This window comes from Schistocerca nitens, chromosome 3 (assembly GCF_023898315.1).
Source record: "Schistocerca nitens isolate TAMUIC-IGC-003100 chromosome 3, iqSchNite1.1, whole genome shotgun sequence".
NCBI classification, from domain to species: Eukaryota; Metazoa; Arthropoda; class Insecta; order Orthoptera; family Acrididae; genus Schistocerca; species Schistocerca nitens.
Genome location: NC_064616.1, coordinates 684888135 through 684902250, shown reverse-complemented (window position 1 = coordinate 684902250; position 14116 = coordinate 684888135). Strand labels below are relative to the sequence as shown.

General features: G+C 40.0%; 1 protein-coding gene across 1 annotated transcript in view; it reads left to right on the top strand.

Annotated features, from left to right (window-relative positions):
* The window catches only part of LOC126249717 (myrosinase 1-like), a 300669-nt gene that overhangs the window by 197297 nt on the left and 89256 nt on the right, over positions 1 to 14116 (top strand). The window lies entirely within an intron of this gene.

The window sequence follows — 14116 nt, the reverse complement described above, 5'->3', positions numbered from 1 at the left end:
TTAAAATCCATGGAGAAGAAATAAAAACTTTGAGGTTTGCCGATGACATTGCAATTCTGTCAGAGACAGCAAAGGACTTGGAAGAGCAGTTGAACGGAATGGACAGTGTCTTGAAAGGAGGATATAAGATGAACATCAACAAAAGCAAAACGAGGATAATGGAATGTAGTCAAATTAAATCGGGTGATGCGGAGGGAATTAGATTAGGAAATGAGACACTTAAAGCAGTAAAGGAGTTTTGCTATTTAGGGAGTAAAATAACTGATGATGGTCGAAGTAGAGAGGATATAAAATGTAGACTGGCAATGGGAAGGAAAGCGTTTCTGAAGAAGAGAAATTTGTTAACATCGAGTATAGATTTAAGTGTCAGGAAGTCGTTTCTGAAAGTATTTGTATGGAGTGTAGCCATGTATGGAAGTGAAACATGGACGATAAATAGTTTGGACAAGCTTTCGAAATGTGGTGCTACAGAAGAATGCTGAAGATTAGATGGGTAGATCACATAACTAATGAGGAGGTATTGTACAGAATGGGGGAGAAGAGGAGTTTGTGGCACAACTTGACAAAAAGAAGGGACCGGTTGGTAAGACATGTTTTGAGGCATCATGGGATCACAAATTTAGCATTGGAGGGCAGCGTGGAGGGTAAAAATCGTAGAGGGAGACCAAGAGATGAATACACTAAGCAGATTCAGAAGGATGTAGGTTGCAGTCAGTACTGGGAGATGAAGAAGCTTGCACAGGATAGAGTAGCATGGAGAGCTGCATCAGGCCAGTCTCAGGACTGAAGACCACAACAACAACAACAACTTATGAATCCACCCTTTCACAAGTTTTACAGTTGCTTGAGAGCAGAACTGAGAACAAGAACTCGCGCACAGTAGCGCTTTTTAAGAACTGAAGATGACAGCAAAGTCTCTCGATATCGGTTGCCTTAAATAAAGAAATACTTTATGCGATCTAGGATATTGGATGTTTTTTAGTGGTTAAAAGTCTCTGTTCATGGAAAGGTGCGGTAGATTCAAGGTAAACTAGTATTCTTTTTCAACACACGCGTCGTTCGTACTGAAAGCATCAACTGACACCTAATATCTTATTTCAGATCATCGGATCTTTTATCGAATTTCTGAGTTACATGGACGACATTTTTAAATAACGTTATATCTCACAGGTAATGAACGTTTTATGGTATCAGTCATTTGTTAATTGTAATATTAACATTTTAACCAGATATACTGAACACCGTACTGAGTAGATCCACAGCAGGGATACAAAATCGTCTATATCCAGACACACATAAAGTACAGGCTATCCATTCTCAGACACAAAACAAAATCTTAATATGCTCCATCACTTAAATAAAGGCCACGGGATGGATTCGTTAGAGAATTAAAGGTATCGTGGCACGTCAAAAGAAAGAGGACTATGTGTTTAAAGCCAATCAAACTGTACTTTGTAAATGCTTCCCTTCCACATTGTAACTATACATGGTGTTGGAAAATTCCCGTTATAAAAATCTTTGTCTTGTAGAGGGGAGTGAATACATAATATTTTGAACAGGAACCCATGTCCGGAAACGTACTGTTTCCGTTCTGCGATGGTTTCATTTCAGATGTGTAACTCGCCCACGTCTGCTGAGGGAAAGAGAAAAGTCTCTATGAGTTCCTTGTCCTAGTATGCTATAGAATAGACGAGTACTACGTCAGACGCTCACTAGATGTCACTCAACGTTTGCCTGGCTACGAGACTCCTGTAGAGACGGGAAGATCTGCTGGCACGAGTTCTGACCGCTGCGCTAGGAACTAAAGAGACACCAGGTGGAATGGAGAGTGTGCACCAGAAAATGCTTCGGAGGTACAATGTCTGTAACAATTGTGGTGATCGCCACATCGATCCGCTGTTGTAATGCATCAGTACTGTTCTATACGCACAGTATACTGGGGTCTTTTTTGTTTTGGAATGATGTAAACACGTAATGTTTAAGTGTTAATACAAACAAATGCTCTGAAGTGATAAGTGTATGCTTCGTTATGTTTCCTTCGAATTGTTACCTAATAATTGTACTGCCTAACGTCTAACTCATATCCTTAAGCAGGAGTGGATGAGTTAAACATCTGAACTGAAACCGTCGTAGAACGGAAACGATGCGTTTTCGGACATGGGTTGCTATTCAAAATATATTATGTATTCACTTCCCTGTAAAAGTCCCAGAAATTTGTAACGGGAATTTCCGAACACCCTGTAGAAATAAATGTAGAAATAAAAATTTATATATCATTCTTTCTTAAATGGTTTGATATCAGTGGAATTCATATTCATAAATATGATCTCCATATGTACCATGTAGCATCCTTGAAATATCGAAGTATCGTTTCCGTAATATTAACATTTATCTTCTTCGTCTTAACATGTATCTTCACGGGGTCGGCATGTTAATATGATTCTGTCAATGTTAGTGGTGTAGCGTAGCCAGATGCCAATCCTGTCGCTATCACTTTCTCCCAGGACAAAACCTGTGTACCCCACCTGTCTGCGCCTAGTGTTGTTCTTGCTGTGGTCCTCAGTCCTGAGACTGGTTTGATGCAGCTTTCCATGCTACTCTATCCTGTGCAAGCTTCTTCATCTCCAAGTAGCTACTGCAACCGACATTCTTCTGAATCTGATTAGTGCATTCATCTCTTGGTCTCCCTCTACGATTTTTACTCTCCACGCTGCTCTCCAGTACTGAACTGGTGATCCCTTGATGCCTCAGAACATGTCCTACCAATCGATCCCATCTTCTAGTCAAGTTATGCCACAAACTCCACTTCTCCCCAATTCTATTCAGTACCTCCTCATTAGTTACGTGATCTTCCTGTCTAGTCTTCAGCATTCTCCTGTAGCACCACATTTCGAAAGCTTCTATTCTCTTCTTGTCTCAACTATTTATCGTCCATGTTTCACTTCCATACGTGGCTACACTCCATACAAATACTTTCAGAAAAGACTTCCTGACACAAATCTATACTCGATGTTGACAAACTTCTCTTCTTCAGAAATGCTCTCCTTGCCATTGCCAGTCTACAATTTATATCCTCTCTACTTCGAACATCATGTTATTTTGCTCCCCAAATATCAAAACTCCTTTACTACTTCAAGTGTCTCATTTCCTAACCTAATTCCTTAAGCATCACCTGATTTAATTCGACTTCATTCCATTATCCTCGTTTTGCTTTTGTTGATGTTCATCTTATATCCTCCTTTCAAGACACTGTCCATTCGTTCAACTGCTCTTCCAGGTCTTTTGCTGTCTCTGACAGAATTACAATGCCATCGCCGAACCTCAATGTTTTCATTTATTCTCCATGGACTTTAATTCATACTCCAAATTTTTCGTTTGTTTCCTTTACTGCTTGCTCAATATACAGATCGAATAACACCGGGGATAGGCTACAACCCTGTCTCACTCCCTTCCGAACCACTGCTTCCCTTTCATGCCCCTCGACTCTTACATCTGTCATCTGGTTTCTGTACAAATTGTAAATAGACTTTCGCTCCCTGTATTTGACCCCTGCCACCTTCAGAATTTGAAAGACAGTACTCCAGTCAATATTGTCAAAAGCTTTCTCTAAGCCGTCAAATGTCAGAAACGTAGGTTTCCATTTCCTTAATCTGTATTCTAAGATAAGTCGTTGGGTCAGTATTGCCTCACGTGTTTGAACATTTCTACGGAATAATCATCTTGTGGTGCAGTTCTTCTTGTTGTCTCCGTGCTTGCTAAGAAAATGGGATGAGAAGTTCCGCCTTATGCAAGACACCTTTTTTCTTTTGTTTCACCCATACATGTTTCAGCACTTTTGTGCTATCATCAGTGGGGTTTATTTTTATTTTTAACTGTAAATTTGTTGTTAACATATTAACATTTTCGTCGTTTACAACATTATGTAAAGGTTGCATTTATAACTTAATTGGCGAAAAGTAACATACCTTACATTATATTATTGTCCTCTTGTTTTGGTAGCTGTTATGCTACACAATATACAACATGTCATCTGCAAACAGCAAAACGTAATTTATTTTCTATTTGTTATGTATTTACGAACGGAAATAAGACTGTATCACGTTTTCTTTCAGTAACTTACAGTTTTAAAGTTGTGGTACGTTTTCCTGTTTTGTTGGAGAAGTAAATGGGCTTACTTCTTTGCCTGTGTTCGTGTGGTAATGCAGTTTTTCGATTACTCAAAACAAAGGCGGAGCTTTCGCTGCCATTACGTGTTGTTGTGGCTGTGTGGCGTTCATTTGTTTCGTAGCGTGTTCTGCTGGCTGAGGCGCGCGAGTTTGTATTGTATTTGGTGTTAGTTGTGTGTGGTTTATGTGGGTTTGCCTGTGTGTGACGAGTACTGGGGCAGAGAGAGAGTGTGTGTGTGTGTGTGTGTGTGTATGTGTGTGTGTGTGTGTGTGTGTGAGAGAGAGAGAGAGAGAGAGAGAGAGAGAGAGAGAGAGAGAGACTGAAAGAAAGAAATGAAGAAAGAAAGAAAGGAGAAAGGATTTGTGTGTGTGTGTGTGTGTGTTTTTTACTTGTATAGTTCTTCTATTGTGGCGAAGAGAGTTTTGTTGCAGAGTGATGTGTATTCATTGAGTACTTTCTTTCCTTGGGCTATTGATTTTTGGATGTGGTAGTTTTCTTCTATAGTTAATTTTTGGTATAGGCTGCTGCTAGTTTTTAGGATGTGATGGTCAGTTTCAATGTTTGTTGGGTGGTGGTTGTGTGCTACCAGGTGGTCTGCAAATGTTGAGTGTGCGCTGTTGCTTTTCAGTGCTCTGAGGTGTTCATTATATCTGGTTCTGAAGGTTCTGCATGTTTGGCCCACATATACAGATTGACAGCAGTTGCAAGTAAGTTGGTAGATGCCAGACTGGCTGTATTTGTCAGTGTTGGTGGTAATTCTTCCAAGTCTGCTCTGTATTGTGTTGTTGGTTCTGTATGCTATGTTGAGTCCTTGTTTCTTTAGTATATTACCCACCCTGTGTGTGACTTTGTTGTTGTAAGTTATTATGTGCCATTTGTTGCTTACAGTCTGCCGATTTGTTGTGTGATGAGTTGTGTTTGTATGTGTGTGTGTTTCATGGTTATGTGCTGTTTGTTTTTGTATTTTGTGGTTTATTTTGTCTACTCTCTTTGCATCATATCCATTCTCCTGTGCAACTTGTTTTATTGTGTTCAGTTCTTGTGTGTAGTCATGCTTATTCATGGGTATTTTGTTCAGCCTGTGAAGTAAATATCTGAAGCTGGCTTCTTTGTGGGTTATGGGGTGATTGGATTGGTTATGAATAATGGTGCTGGTGAGTGTGGGTTTTCTGTAGATTGTGAATTCATGTTTGTTGTTTCTCTTGTGTATAGTGAGATCTAAGAAATTAAGTTTTTCATCTGTTTGTGTTTCTATGGTGAATTGTATTTGTGGGTGGATGGAGTTTATGTTATCATGAAGTTCTTTTATGCGGGACAGTGGTTCATCTATTAAGCAAATTATGTCATCTATGGATCTGTACCAATATATTATTTTGTACTGTTTTGGTATTACTATTTTGTCAAAGATTTGTTTTTCTATCTTTGACAAAATAGTAATACCAAAACAGTACAAAATAATATATTGGTACAGATATGTAGATGACATAATTTGCTTAATAGATGAACCACTGTCCCGCATAAAAGAACTTCATGATAACATAAACTCCATCCACCCACAAATACAATTCACCATAGAAACACAAACAGATGAAAAACTTAATTTCTTAGATCTCACTATACACAAGAGAAACAACAAACATGAATTCACAATCTACAGAAAACCCACACTCACCAGCACCATTATTCATAACCAATCCAATCACCCCATAACCCACAAAGAAGCCAGCTTCAGATATTTACTTCACAGGCTGAACAAAATACCCATGAATAAGCATGAGTACACACAAGAACTGAACACAATAAAACAAATTGCACAGGAGAATGGATATGATGCAAAGAGAGTAGACAAAATAAACCACAAAATACAAAAACAAACAGCACATAACCATGAAACAAACACACATACAAACACAACTCATCACACAACAAATCGGCAGACTGTAAGCAACAAATGGCACATAATAACTTACAACAACAAAGTCACACACAGGGTGGGTAATATACTAAAGAAACAAGGACTCAACATAGCATACAGAACCAACAACACAATACAGAGCAGACTTGGAAGAATTACCACCAACACTGACAAATACAGCCAGTCTGGCATCTACCAACTTACTTGCAACTGCTGTCAATCTGTATATGTGGGCCAAACATGCAGAACCTCCGGAACCAGATATAATGAACACCTCAGAGCACTGAAAAGCAACAGCACACACTCAACATTTGCAGACCACCTGGTAGCACACAACCACCACCCAACAAACATTGAAACTGACCTTCACATCCTAAAAACTAGCAGCAGCCTATACCAAAAATTAACTATAGAAGAAAACTACCACATCCAAAAATCTATAGCCCAAGGAAAGAAAGTACTCAATGAATACACATCACTCTGCAACAAAACTCTCTTCGCCACAATAGAAGAACTATACAAGTAAAACACACACACACACACACACACACACACACACACACACAAATCCTTTCTCCTTTCTTTCTTTCTTACTTCATTTCTTTCTTTCAGTCTCTCTCTCACTCTTCTCTCTCTCTCTCTCTCTCTCTCTCTCTCTCTCTCTCTCTCTCACACACACACACACACACACACACACACACACACACACACACACATACACTCTCTCTCTGCCCCAGTACTCATCACACACAGGCAAACCCACATAAACCACACACAACTAACACCAAATACAATACAAACTCGCGCGCCTCAGCCAGCAGAACACGCTACGAAACAAATGAACGCCACACAGCCACAACAACACGTAATGGCAGCGAAAGCTCCGCCTTTGTTTTGAGTAATCGAAAAACTGCATTACCACACGAACACAGGCAAAGAAGTAAGCCCATTTACTTCTCCAACAAAACAGGAAAACGTACCACAACCTTAAAACTGTAAGTTACTGAAAGAAAACGTGATACAGTCTTATTTCCGTTCGTAAATACATAACAAATAGAAAATAAATTACGTTTTGCTGTTTGCAGATGACATGTTGTATATTGTGTAGCATAACAGCTACCAAAACAAGAGGACAATAATATAATGTAAGGTATGTTACTTTTCGCCAATTAAGTTATAAATGCAACCTTTACATAATGTTGTAAACGACGAAAATGTTAATATGTTAACAACAAATTTACAGTTAAAAATAAAAATAAACCCCACTGATGATAGCACAAAAGTGCTGAAACATGTATGGGTGAAACAAAAGAAAAAAGGTGTCTTGCATAAGGCGGAACTTCTCATCCCAATTTCTACGGAATCCCAACTAATCGTCCCTGAGGTCGGCTTCTACCAGTTTTTCCATTCGTCTGTAAAGAATTCGTGGTAGTATTTTGCAGTCGTGACTTATTAAACTCATAGTTCGGTAATTTTTACATCTGTCAGCACCTGCTTTCTTTGGGATTGGAATTATTATATTCTTCTTGAAGTCTGAGGGTATTCCACCTGTATCCTACATATTGCTCACCAGGTGGTAGAGTTTTGTCATGGCTGGCTCTCCCAAGGCTATCAGTAGTTCTAATGGAATGTTGTCTACTCCTGGGCCTTGTTTCGATTTAGGTATTTCTGTGCTCTGTCAAACTCTTCACGCAGTACCTTATTTTCCATTTTATCTTCATCTGCGTCCTCTTCCATCTCCATAATATTGACCTCAAGTACATCGCCCTTGTATAGATCCTCTATACACTCCTTCCAACTTCCTGTTTTCCCTTCTGTGCTTAGTACTGGATTCCCATCTGAGCTCTTAATATTCATATAAGTGGTTCTCTTTTCTCCAAAGGTCTCTTTAATTTTCCTGTAGGCAGTATATATCTTACCCCTAGTGATATATGCCTCTACATCCTTATATTTATCCTCCAGCAAACCCTGCTTAGCCATTTTGCACTTCCAGTCGATCTCAGTTTCGAGACGTTTGTATTTCTTTTTGCCTGCTTCATTTACTTCATTTTTATACTTTCTCCTTTCATCAATAAAATTCAATATCTCTTGTGTTACCCGAGTATTTCTACTAGGCCTCGTCTTTTTACCTACTTGAACCTCTACTGCCTTCGCTATTTCATCTCTCAAAGCTACCCACTCCTCTTCTACAATTTACTTATTTATTTCCCACGTTCTTGTCAATCGTTCCCTAATGCTCTCTCTGAAACACTCTACAACTTATGGTTCTTTCACAGTTTATCCAGGTTTTATTTCCTTAAATTCCCTCCATTTTGCAGTTTCTTCAGTTTCAATCTACGGTTCATAATCAATAGATTGTGGTCAGAGCCCATATCTGCCCCTGGAAATGTCTTACAATTTAAAACCTGGTCCCTAAGTCTCTATCTTACCATTATATAATCTATCTGAAACCTTCCAGTGTCTCCAGGCCTCTTCCACGAACACAGCCTTCTTTCATGATTCTTAAGCCAAGTGTTCGCTAAGATTAAGCTATGCCCCATCCAAAATTCGACCAGGCGGCTTCCTCTTTCATTCCTTACTCCCATTCCATATTCACCTACTACTTTTCCTTCTCGTCTTTTTCCTACTATCGAATTCCAGTGCCCCATGACTATTAAATTTTCGTCTCCCTTCAGTATCGGGATAATTTCTTTTACCTCATCATACATTTCTTCAATCTCTTCGTCATCTGCGGAGCTAGTTGGCATATATAGCTCAACAGAGGAAAGTCCACTGGGCATGACGGGATACCAATTCGATTCTACACAGAGTACGCGAAAAAACTTGCCAACCTTCTAACAGCCGTGTACCGCAAGTCTTCAAGAAGGGTCGTCGAGCAGATACGCAAAACTATAGACCTATATCTCTGACGTCGATCTGTTGTAGAATTTTAGAACATGTTTTTTGCTCACGCATCATGTCGTTTTTGGAAACCCAGAATCTACTATGTAGGAATCAACATGGATTCCGGAAACAGCGATCGTGTGAGACCCATCTCGCTTTATTTGTTCATGAGGCCCAGAAAATATTAGATACAGGCTCCCAGGTAGATGCTATCTTTCTTGACTTCCGAAAGGCGCTCGATACAGTTCCTGATAAAGTAAGAGCCTACGGAATATCAGACCAGCTGTGTGGCTGAATTGAAGAGTTTTTAGCAAACAGAACGCAGCATGTTGTTATCAATGGGGAGACGTCTACAGACGTTAAAGTAACCTCTGGCGTGCCACAGGGAAGTGTTATGGGACCATTGCTTTCACAATATATATAAATGACCTAGTAGATAGTGTCGGAAGTTTCATGCGGATTTTCGCGGATGATGCTGTAGTATACAGAGAAGTTGAAGCACTAGAAAATTGTAGCGAAATGCAGGAAGATCTGCAGCGGATACGCACTTGGTGCAGGGAGAGGCAACTGACCATTAACATAGACAAATGTAACGTGTTCCGGATACATAGAAAGAAGGATCCTTTATTGTATGATTATATGATAGGGGAACAAACACTGGTAGCAGTTACTTCTGTAAATTATCTGGGAGTATGCGTACGGAACAATTTGAAGTGGAATGATCATATAAAATTAATTGTTGGTAAGGCGGGTACCAGGTTGAGATTCATTGGCAAAGTCCTTAGAAAATGTAGTCCGTCAACAAAGGAGGTGGCTTACAAAACACTCGTTCGGCCTATACTTGAGTATTGCTCATCAGTGTGGGATCCGTACCAGGTAGGGTTGACGGTGGCGATAGAGAAGATCCAAAGAAGAGCGGCGCGTTTCGTCACAGGGTTATTTGGTAAGCGTGATAGCGTTACGGATATGTTTAGCAAACTCCAGTGGCAGACTCTGCAAGAGAGGCGCTCTGCATCGCGGTGTAGCTTGCTGTCCAGGTTTCGAGAGGGTGCGTTTCTGGATGAGGTATCGAATATATTGCTTCCCCCTACTTATACCTCCCGAGGAGATCACGAATGTAAAATTAGAGAGATTCGAGCGCGCACGGAGGCTTTCCGGCAGTCGTTCTTCCCGCGAACCATACGCAACTGGAACCGGAAAGGGTGGTAATGACAGTGGCACGTAAAGTGCCCTCCGCCACACACCGTTGGGTGGCTTGCGAATTATAAATGTAGATATAGATATAGTTGTACCACTGTGGTAGGCGTGGGCTTCGCGTCTGTCTTGGATACAATAATGTGGTCACTATGCTGTTCGTAGTAGCTTACACGCGCTCCTATTTTTTTTATTCGTTATTAAACGTAATCCTGCATTACCCCCATTTGATTTTGTATTTATAACCCTGTACTCACCTGCCCAGAATTCTTGATCCTCCTGCCACCGAACTTCACTAATTTCCACTATATATAACTTTAACCTATCCATTTCCCTTTTTTAAATTTTCTAACCTTCCTGTCCGATTAAGGGATCTGACATTCCATGCTCCGATCCGCAGAACGCCAGTTTTGTTTCTCCCGATAACGACGTCCTCCTGAGTAATCCCCGCCCGGAGATCCGAATGGGGTAATATTTTACCTCCAGAATATTTTACCCAAGAGGACGCCATCATCATTTAACTATACAGTAAAGCTGCACGGTCCTCGGGAAAAATTACGTCTTTAGCATCCCCTTGCTTTCAGCCGTTCGCAGTACCAGCCCAACAAGGCCGTTTTGGTTAATGTTAAAAGGCCAGATCAGTCAATCGTCCAGACTGTTGCCCCTGCAACTATTGAAAAGGCTGCTGCCCCTCTTCAGGAACCACACGTTTGTCTGGCCTCTCAACAGATACCCCTCAATTGTCGTTGCACCCATGTTACGGCTATCTGAATCGCCGAGGCACGCAAGCCTCCCCACCAAGGGCATGGTCCATGGTTCATGGGGTGGGGGAAGGTGGGGGGACGTCTGGTGTTATCCCATGTAAAAGTGTGAGAACGTTCTCGAAATGTTGGCGAATCATGTAACTGAGACAGTACACGGGCACCAGACCGGCATTCACCTAGTCGGACGTGGGAAACAGTCCAAAAACCGTTTCAGCCTGGCCGGCATATTGGCCCACGTCTTTAATCCGCCGGCCAAAATCGATCTGGTGTCGGCGCCCCTCCTCCAATCCCGGAAGCGACGTACTAGCGCGAGCGCGTGGCTACTAGGACGGGTTTCCCGTAATATTGACATTTTCTAGGAATAATGTATAAAAATGAGTTCCTGCTCTGATGACATTTGTAGTGTGTTGTAAGTAAAAGATGTCGTAGTCGTAACTACAGACTCAACAAGTTTTGTACAAAGGAGTTGTCCTTATTTCTCTCTGCGGTGAAACAAAAGCGAAACGAAGTATTGCAATGCAGTGCCTCACTTGAAACACGGGTACAAATCATCGACGAGGTAAAAAACAAAAAACATTAAGAATATGAAGCCGAAAAATAATGAATTATTTTGTTTCCTTTGATAAAGGTCAACGTTAATAGTGTGCTCAAGCAATAGTCGCAGATAAAACGCCTGTCTTTAGCTAGAATCTTTGTGATTATTCACAACTCCGTAGTGTGACGGGTTAACAGTGTATACAGTGCGTAGAGGACGGTTTGAGAGCTCAGGGGCGGAATTGTGAACAGAAGTGAAACTGATGAGCAGACAGTGGAAAGCGATGTAATTGGGTCCTTGTCGGTATACGTACATGCTTCTCCGCCGTAGCATAGTAAGTGGAATTCTATATTGTTCCACGTGAGCTTATAGCATGTACAGTAGCTACATTTACCTTGGCGGCTCGATACGTATATTCGGCACGTTCGCAATGGATATTGCAGTTAGTTACCTGATCCACTGCTCAAGTCCACAACAACAGTTATGATGTGGAACGTGTCATTATTTTTACAGTAGCTACAAATGTGATTAAAATTTATTCGTTACTGCAAGCTGTCCATTTACAGATAAGCAATTAATGAAAAGCTATAACACTATCAAACCATGTTCTCTCTCTCTCTCTCTCTCTCTCTCTCTCTCTCTCTCTCTCACACACACACACACACACACACACACACACACACACATGATCAATAGATATTTTCTGTAAAATAGCAATATTTTTAATAATAACAAGTGTAATTAGTTTTAGAAAGAACTGTATTGCCTGTTAAACGTTTTATTTAATTTGACAGGTTATTATAAAGTTTAATAACTGCGTAAGCCATTCCTTTCTAAGCCGAATGTAACTTTAATTATAAATTGCATTGTGAGTTAGTTTTCTTTGTGCTTTTCAATTTGCGAACGTCGCTACCACGGTTCACCTGCAGAGGACTGTTCATAATAAACGTTATTTGAGAATAACAGTATTTCGTATGTAGTTTTGGTAATCATACCTACAGGCGCCCTTTTGCCCGTGGAATGGAAAGCTGAATATAAAGGCGATTGTTGACAACATGAGGAGGTAACAAGCAGTGGGAAAAAACTGAATTAAAAGCTGTGGATGTGTGTCTGCAGGACATGCAGCCTTCTAAAATATTTTCATGAGCATAGCTCTATTCTCAAAAGTTCTGGAAGTAATCACATGATTGTACGACATTTGTCGACGTCGTTGTTAAATGAATATACGTAACTGAATAATCTATTGTGAACATCGAAGTGACTGAATTATTATTCCGAAGACTGAATCGAAACAAACACTAACCACATATGGAAACAAAGGAACTGATGAATGTGTGAAAGAAGAAGGAAGCCAGTTCACAGAAAATATATTATTTCACAATCACAAGATATGAAGGAAATAATACGTGGAAAAGTCGCAGGAATATATCTGTTGGATTACATCATAAGTGAACAAAAATTCAAGGATAAAATACTGAACTACATACACACCCATCGTTATCTCTCCTCATAATATAGTAATAATGCACAGTACACTGAAAGTAAACAATATTAAGAAAAAGAAGTTTACCATAAAAGGAAAGTAGCAGACTACTAAGGGTGAAATTAGAAGCCAAGAATGAAATCCAAAAGCATCCCAAACTCACAAAATCACAATGGATGAGAGAGAGAGAGAGAGAGAGAGAGGGGGGGGGGGGGAGATGTGTAACTTAAAAAGCGATAACTGAGAAGAAGAATCGGCTCGGCGTGTAGGAATCGAAACTGTAATTCATGTCGTAACAAGCAATTGTTGTCTAAACCTGACAGTAATTATTAGATTATATTTTCTGACGTCGTCATGTTGCAAGTGTCATTTTCGACTGTCGGTGTTTCTCACTTTTCCTCTTTCGTTGCTCCCTACTAAGTTAGATTCTCTCCGGAGTTTATTGCTTCACAGACATATCCTGCCACACACTCGGCGGCACCTTTATTTTAGCTTTTAATTAGGTAGATCTTAGAAATTAGACATTTTATTTCCTGTTTAGTTGATCGATAGGCTTTTTGTCTCTAATTTAGCTGCCAGATTTCTATGCTAGACGTAGCAATACTTTCAGTCATAAAATAGCAGTGTTAAACGTGCTTTTGGTACGTCATGATAGTTAATATCCCGCACGTTTCGATTTTTGATAGTTGAGTACCTAGCTCTATTATTTTCTTATATTGCTAAACTTACTATTTTTAAATGAGAGTCCTCATTCTTAGTATTCTTCCTTCATTTTTGTAGCACCTTACTAACTTCATTTTTATCTATGGCTATAATAAAGTGAACATTGACGATGAGACTGTTACTACGAAGCTACAATTTTCCCACCACACAAGACCTTTTCCTCCAATTGTTGAGAGTTTGTTACAAATAAGTAAATGTTGCATGAACGTCATAGAAAATCCTTACTGAAAATTTGGAGAAGCTTGTCATAGCTCGGAGACTAAGATTACAGTTTTAACACAGTAGTAAAGCCTGTATGATATTGCTGCACAGCTGTACCTCACGTGTTTCACATTTCTGCAGCTAATATCGTTATGCAAAATGTATTTTTTGAAACGGTATCACAGGCCATCTGAACCTCCGGTAAGGCCAAGTGAGTCTTTCTGCCTTTAGGGGATTGTTTTTTTCCATGA